This window comes from Apium graveolens, chromosome 10 (assembly GCF_009905375.1).
Source record: "Apium graveolens cultivar Ventura chromosome 10, ASM990537v1, whole genome shotgun sequence".
NCBI lineage: Eukaryota > Viridiplantae > Streptophyta > Magnoliopsida > Apiales > Apiaceae > Apium > Apium graveolens.
This window is the reverse complement of record NC_133656.1, coordinates 41,480,742-41,489,032: the sequence shown is the minus strand read 5'-3', so window position 1 is coordinate 41,489,032 and position 8,291 is coordinate 41,480,742. Positions and strand designations below refer to the sequence as shown.

General features: G+C 41.0%; 1 non-coding gene across 1 annotated transcript; it reads right to left on the bottom strand.

The window, feature by feature from the left end:
• Positions 1 to 683: 683 nt before the first annotated feature.
• Positions 684 to 790, bottom strand: LOC141694410 (small nucleolar RNA R71). Its single transcript, XR_012563719.1, has one exon. It is a non-coding gene; the product is annotated as a small nucleolar RNA R71 (small nucleolar RNA).
• Positions 791 to 8,291: the final 7,501 nt, after the last annotated feature.

Below are 8,291 nucleotides of genomic sequence, written 5' to 3'. Positions count from 1 at the left end.
CGACTAACAGGTTTTTGGCGCCGCTGCCGGGGACTGCAGTGTTAACTTTTAGTTTATGTGTTTGTCATCAGTGGTCGTTAAAGTTCATTGACTCAGACATTGTTACTTATCTATTCTTTTTCTTTGTCGTGTTTCAGGTACTCTAGCGAGAGTGTATGCATACGCGTTCGCAGGCTCGTAAGAGACCTCTGGATCAAGCTAAGGAAGAAGTTGTAGTGATTTGAAGGGAAGTTTTTGAGGATGAAGAGAAAGTAGCAGAAAAAGAGAAAGTCGAGGAACCAGCTCTAGTAGTGATGGGAGATCAAGCAGAAAATCCTAAGGCTCTAATGGACTATTCTCAGCCTAAGATCGATGATATTCAGTCCAGCATCATCAGACCAGCCATCTCAACTAAGACTTTTGAGATCAAGTTGAGCACGATTCAGATGATACAGAACTCAGTTTAGTTTGGGGGTTCTCCTACAGAAGACCCTAACATGCACATCAGGGATTTCATCGAGATCTGCGACACTTTCAAGTTCAATGGGGTAACTGAAGATGCTATCAAGCTGCGACTCTTCCCATTCTCTCTGAGGGATAAAGCAAAGTGCTGGTTACATTCTCTACCATCAGGGTCTTTCACCACATGGGAGGATCTTGCTCGAAAGTTTATCATTAAATTCTTTCTGATGGCGAAGACTGTTGCAATCGGGAAAGCTTTCACTCAGTTTACTCAACAAACTGGAGAATCTCTGTATGAGGCTAGTGATCAATATAAGGAGATGCTAAGGAAGTGCCCACACCATGGCATGCCTGATTGGATGAATATAAATTGTTTCTACAATGGTTTGGGTGCTCAATCTAGACCTATACTTGATGCAGCATGAGGAGGAGCCCTGTGGGCTAAAAGCTACAATGAAGCTTATGAATTGATCGAACTGATGGCTATTAATGAATACCAGAATCCTTCTCAGATGCTAACTCAGGGCAAGGTAGCCGGAATTATGGAGTCGGATGCAGCAACTGCTATAGCCGCCCAACTTAAGGCGTTGACAATGAAAGTGGACTCTCTGGCGAATTATGGAGTTAATCAAATTTCTAGTGTTTGTGAGCTTTGTGCGAGGGCGCATGAAACAGAGCAGTGTGTTATTTCTAGTGAATCGGCTCAATTTGTGAGCAACACTCAGAGATCACAACATCAAGCTCCAGCCACTTATTATCTAAATAACCGCAATCATCCTAACTTCAGCTAGAGTAACAATCAAAATACGGTGCAACAATCTTATCAGCCTAACACAGCAAAGCAGTTTAACCCTCCTGGTTTTCAGCAACCGCAATATGCCCCTAGGCAACAACTTCAACTTCAGCAACTATCGCAAGCTAATGAAAAATCTGAATTGGAGGAGTTGAGGCTCATGTACAAGAGACAAGCTGTGTCTATCAAGACCTTGGAGAATCAGATTGGGCAGATTGCTAATGCATTACTGAATCGTCAACCTGGAACGCTTCCAAGCGATACTGAAGTGCCAGGCAAGAAGGAAGCTAAGGAGCATGTTAAGGCAATTATATTGAGGTCTGGTAAGGTTGTGAATCCTGAAAAACCTAAGACTCCAGAATCTGAAGTTGAGGCAGAAGAAGAAGAAGTGTAGAAGGAAGCAGAAGTGGAACCAAGGAAGACTACTGTTGAGCACACTCCTCTTGAGGGTAATACAGGGGAGAAATAGATCTATCCTCCACCTCTTTTTCCTAAGAGGCTGTAGAAGAAAAAGATAGATAAGCAGTTTGAGAAGTTTCTGGAGGTGTTCAAGAAACTTCACATCAACATACATTTCGCTGAAGCTCTTGAACAAATGCCTAGTTACACAAAGTTCATGAAAGGTATTCTCTCTAGGAAGGTGAAGGTTGATGACTTAGAGACTGTTGCTCTCAAGGAGGAATGCAGTGATGTGCTACAATAAAAGTTCCCTCCGAAGCTTAAAGATCCCAGAAGCTTCACTATTCCATGAACTATTGGAAAGATGTCATTTGACAAGTGTCTACGTGACTTGGGAGCTAGCATCAATTTGATGCCTTTTTCAATCTTCAAGAAGTTGAACTTGCCTGATCCAAAGCCTACTTATTTGACTTTGCAGTTGGTCGACCGTTCTATTACATATACGCGAGGTATTGTGGAGGATGTCTTGGTCAAAGTGGATAAACTCATCTTCCCTGCTGATTTCGTAATTCTTGATTTCGAGGAGGATAAAAAGATTCCCATAATCTTGGGAAGACCTTTCTTGGCCACTGGCTGAACCTTGATAGATGTGCAGAAGGGTGAGCTCACCATGCAAGTGATGGATTAGGATGTAACTTTTAATGTATTCAATTCCATGAAGTTTCCTACGAAAAATGAGGAGTTCTTAAAAGTCGAGTTGGTTGATTCTGTGGTTTCGTCAGAACTTGATTAATTGCTAAGATCAGATGCCTTGGAGAAGGCCTTATTGGGGAATTTCGATAGTGAAGATAATGAAGGGAATGAACAGTTACAATTTCTAGATGCTTCTCCCTGAAAGAGGAAGATTGATATGCCTTTTGAATCTCGGGGAATGGAGGAGTTGAACAAAGCTCCTAAGTGCCTCAAGCCATCTATTGAGGAAGCTCCTACTCTTGAGCTTAAGCCTTTACCTGAACATTTGAGGTATGCATTTTTAGGTGATTCATCTACTTTGCCTGTTATTATTGCACTTGACCTTTCAGGTAGCGACGAGGAAAAGCTTTTGAGAATTCTTAGAGAATTCAAATCGACAATTGGTTGGACTATAACAGATATCAAAGGAATCAGCCTTTCATATTGCATGCACAAAATTCTGCTAGAGGAAGGAAACAAGCCTACTTTTGAGCAACAGAGAAGGCTAAATCTGATCATGAAGGAGGTTGTGAAGAATGAATTTCTTAAGTGGCTGGATACAGGGATCATTTATCCTATTTCTGACAGTTCATGGGTGAGCCCAGTTCAGTGTGTGCCTAAGAAAGGAGGTATCGCATTCGTTGCAAATGAGAACAATGAGCTTATTCCTACACGAACAGTCACGGGGTGGAGAGTTTTCATGGATTACAGGAAGTTGGACAAGGACACAAGAAAAGATCACTTTCCTCTGCCTTTTATTGATCAGATGCTTGACAGATCGGCTGGGCATGAGTACTACTATCTTCTGGATGGTTATTCTGGTTATAATCAAATCTGCATTACTCCAGAAGATTAGGAGAAGACTATTTTTACTTGTCTGTTTGGTACTTTCGCCTTCCGGGGAGTTTCTTTTGGATTATGTGGAGCACCGACCACATTTCAGAGATGCATGATGGCTATCTTCTCTGATATGATTGTCCAAAATGTGGAGGTGTTTATGGACGATTTCTCTGTTTTTGGTGATTTATTTGATGAATGCTTGCAGAATTTAGGCGACGTTCTCAAGAGGTGTGTTGAGACCAATTTGGTTCTCAATTGGGAGAAATGTCACTTTTTGGTGTGACAGGGCATTATTCTTGGGCACAAGGTCTCTAGTAAGGGTCTTGGGGTGGACAAATCCAAAGCGGGGGTCATCGAAAATCTCCCCCACCGATTTCTGTTAAGGGGGTTCGCATTTTTCTTGGTCATGCGGGCTTCCACAGGCGTTTCATCAAGGACTTCTCAAAAATTTCTAAACCTTTGTGCAATATTTTGGAGAAAGATGTCCCGTTTTAGTTTGACGATAACTGTGTGGCTGCTTTCGAGTTCTTGAAGAAGAGTTTAATCACGACACCTATCATAACTGCACCTGATTGGAGTGAACCTTTTGAGATGATGTGTGATGCAAGTGATTATGCAGTTGGAGCAGTTCTTGGGCAGAGAAAGATCAACGTATTTCATGTGGTCTACTATGCTAGTAAGACCCTAAATGGTGCTCAACTGAATTATACTACTACGAAGAAAGAACTGTTGGTTATCGTCTATTATTTTTAGAAATTTCGATCTTATCTGCTTGGGATGAAGGTGATAGTTTTCACTGATCACGATGCAATTTGATATCTTGTCTCAAAAAAGACTCGAAGCCTAAATTGATTATATAGGTTCTTTTGCTTCCAGAATTTGAACTAGAGATCAAGGACAGAAAGGGAACTGAAAATTAAGTCGTTGATCATCTCTCGCGTTTAGAGGATCCAAGTGCAACTTTACTAGATAAGACATTAATCAATGAGTCTTTTCCCGACGAGCAGCTATTTGGAGTGCAAAAGGAAGAACCATGGTTTGCAGACATTATGAACTACCTTGTGAGTAATATCATGCCTCCCGACTTGACATATGCTCAACGGAAGAAGTTTTTGCATGAAGTGAAGTGGTACATGTGGGATGAGCCATTTCTTTTTCGACAAGGAGCTGACCAAATCATCGGGAGATGTATTCCTTACAGCGGAACGGGGGGATCTTGTGAGATTGCCACTCAACGGCTTATAGAGGACATTATGAAGGAGAAAAGATAGCAACTCGTATTCTTGAAGCAGGTTTCTTCTGGCCGACTTTGTTTAAAGATGCTCATCAGTTCGTTTTGAAATGTGATCGATGTCAATGTGAGGGTAATATGTCCAAGAGGGATGAGATGCCTCTTAATATGCTTCTCGAGGTTGAAGTCCTCGATGTTTGGGGAATTGACTTCATGGGGCCATTTGTCTCATCTTGTAACAATCAGTATATTTTGTTGGCAGTTGATTATGTGTCGAAATGGGTTGAAGTTAAGGCGTTTCCAACGAATGATACGAAAGTAGTGCTTAATTTTCTTCATAAGAAGATATTCACAAGATTTGGAACTCTAAGAGTCATAATCAGTGATGAGGGGACGCATTTTTACAATCCCAAGTTCACTGCTATGATGCAAAGGTATAATGTGAATCATAGCACTGTTATGGCTTATCATCCTCAGACGAATGGTCAAGCTAAGGTATCTAACAGAGTGATCAAGCGCATTTTAGAGAAGGTTGTGTGTCCATCAAGGAAAGATTGGTCTTTAAAGCTTGACAAAGCTGTTTGGGTGTATAGAAAAGCATACAAGACTCCATTGGGAATGTCGCCATTTCAGTTGGTTTATGGTAAAGGGTGTCATTTGTCGATGGAGCTAGAACATAAAGTGTATTGGGCTTTGAAGAAGTTGAATCTGGACCTGGATGCAGCTAAAAAGAAGAGGATGCTTCAATTAAATGAACTCGACGAGTTTCGACTTCAAGCTTATGAAAACGACAAAATGTATAAGGAGAAAGTCAAGAGGTGGCACGATAGGGGTCTAGTGCTCAAATCATTTATGCCGGGGCAACAAGTTCTTTAATTTAACTCTCGTCTCCGTCTTTTTCCTGGAAAGTTGAAGTCAAGGTGGTCAAGGACATTTGTTGTCAAAACTGTGTTTCCACATGGAGCAGTGGAGATTTTTGAGGATGATCCGGGCCAAGCATTCAAGGTAAATGGTTATAGGTTGAAGCATTACTATAGTGACATAGCAAACCGTGATGTGGTTAGTGTCGTTTTATTTTCTGTTTGAGCTCAAGATTCTACGTCAAGCTAATGACGTAGAACAAGTGCTTCTTGGGAGGCAACCCAAGTTTGTTGTACATTACTAGGTAGAGGAAGCAAGAAGAAAAGAGAAAAACACAAAAAAATTAGAAAAAGAAAAAAATTCAGGGACAACTTCAGAAGCTGAGCGCGCCCGCGCAGATCTAGCGCATGGTCGCGCTGTTTTTACGGAAACCAAGCGCGCCCGCGCTGATCTAGCGTGCGACCGTGCCGATTTGGAAGAAGGTGAGCGCGCCCGTGCTGGTCTACCGCGCGCCCGCGCCGGGGTCCTGTTTCGAAAAAAAAATATAAAAGGCAGTTGTGAAGGGAAAATCGGGATTTTTACTACAAAATTAATTTTCACCCGATTTTTACTCTTCCACGTCCCAAATTTCCCTGTAGTTAGGGGGATGACGGTGGAGTATAGTGTTGATGCGATAAGTAGGGTGATTGAGCAGCTCGTGAGGAAGCCCGGTCAGGACACTTGGCACGATAAGACTTCAGAGGAATTTGATCTAGATCTGATTGTTGCTACTCTGTGTGTGCCTGAGACTCATTGGAAGTTTAAGAGGGGCACGACTGATTATTCCACGTTTCCTGCCTCGTGCATGAACAGGTTTGCACGTGCTTGGAATTCGTTTATCTGTGCTAACATCATTCTCATGTGTATGAGATTACTGTAGAGCGTGCTCGTCTGTTGTGGGGTATTCTTTAGGGCGATTATTTGGATCTTGGTATGGTTATTTACCAAGGTATTTTGAGGTTCTTGAGAGGAGGTACTACGGGTTATATACCCTATGCGTCCATTGTGACGAAGTTGTGCGTGGCAGTTGGTGTTCATTGGCCCGCACATGAGTAGCTATAGCTTCCTAGTGCTCCTATCGATAGCTTGACGATGTTGAACATGATAGAGTGGTATGGTGGGAAGCCCGATCCTAAAGGGCTTGGCTATTCTTATGACCATCTTCCAGGTGGAAGGCCAGCAGATCATACATTTGCTGGTGGGACTTTGCAGGCTCATCGTACAGCATGGAGAGCTCAGTTAGGAGAGGAGGCTGGTCCTTCGGGGCGGCATCAGAAGCAGGAAGAGGCAGGAGCAGATGTTGGAGATGGTTTGAGCACGACGCAATATAGGCGTTTAACGAGGTGGATGGTTGTGATGTATGACATCCATAGTCGGTTTGCACGTGATCTCACCCAGTGATACTGTATTCAGAGCCACCGGTGTTGACATCCAGTGGCCAATATTTGATAAGGATTCCATATATCCACCTTCAGACACGCTTGACACACCACCTATTGAGGGTGATGATCCTGATTCCCAGTAGGTATGCCTGATTCTTTACTATTACCTTCACTGAGGACAGTGAATACTTTAAGTTTGGGGGTAGTACTTGAACGAATATTTATTGTGTGAGTCGCATATAGTTTGCATATTCATGATAGTTTAGTGCATATAGTTGCATATTTTGCCATGTAGTTTTTTTTGTTTTTTTTGTAGTTTTTATTTTATTTTATAGTTTGTTCATATAGTTTTATGCATTTGCATTATAACATGATCCCTTAGATGATTTTTCTGATCGACTTGTGATATCGTTGCTAGTGTAACGATATCTTATTTAGTGATGTTAAGTCTTGTCGAATTGATTTGCATGCTAGAGACAATTGTATTTCACTAAGTCATATAGGTTGTTTGAGTGCTAGATCATGATCATGGTTTGTTTGTTTATCGAGGTTTAATCGCTTGTTTATATTTAGAATTTAGGATATTCTCTTAATGATATATTAACATGGATTTTTAAAATTAGAGAAAATTGGATTTCATTGCTAGGTGTTGTGGCTGGGTGTCAAATGGCTTGTAGCCGGCTCATATTTATATGAGTAGTCTAGAGTTGAGCGAGATGGAGTGAAACGCACTCGTTCAGAAATTTGTGAAAAAAAAGGAAAAAAATAAGAAAAAAAAAGTGTTATGTATAATTAATCACGAGTGGGCTCTTTAGTACTCGAGTTATTAAGTTCTTAGGGGACTTTGTGCCTAGTGACCTAATGCTTTTATAGTCTGGGATCCACTAACCTAACGCTCGCTACATGGGTACTATTGTATAAGTGTTTTATGGACCTAACTCATTGCACAGTCAAGTAAGCATACTTATTGTTTTGTTGCGAATAAAAGCATGAATCCATGTAAAACTCCGATATAAGGATTGAAGTGTTATAAGTTATTTTGAGTCTAGCTTTTATTCTATTTACAACCTTGTGATTGCTTTGATGAGTAGTGAGTCATGATTATTAATCTAGTTGCGATAGTATTTTGTAAGCAGTTGTACACACGCACGTCTCTGGTTTGTAGGTTGATTTGTGAGGTTTGATTGATTTTTATGCGAATAACTACATTTGTTGAGATGTTCCTTGTTGATTGGTTTAGTTATTCTATTGGGAATCGTTGCATTCATTTAGTTTCATTCATGTATTTTTATTCCTTGTTATTTGAGTATGTTTATGCTTGAGGACAAGCATTGATTCAAGTTTGGGGGTATGTTGAGTGGCATTTATGACACTTTATTACACTCTGTAAAGCTTTGAATTGGTGTGTTTGTACTCAACTTGTTGGTGTTTTAATATATTTTCTAGTGTTTGTGCATATGCAGGCATTCTCCAAGTAATCAGGTGAATTAGCATGGTTTTAATGCTAATTGGATGTTAGGATGGTGTTGGAATAAAAGCTCATGGAAAACCAACACAAATCAGCAAGGAAAAG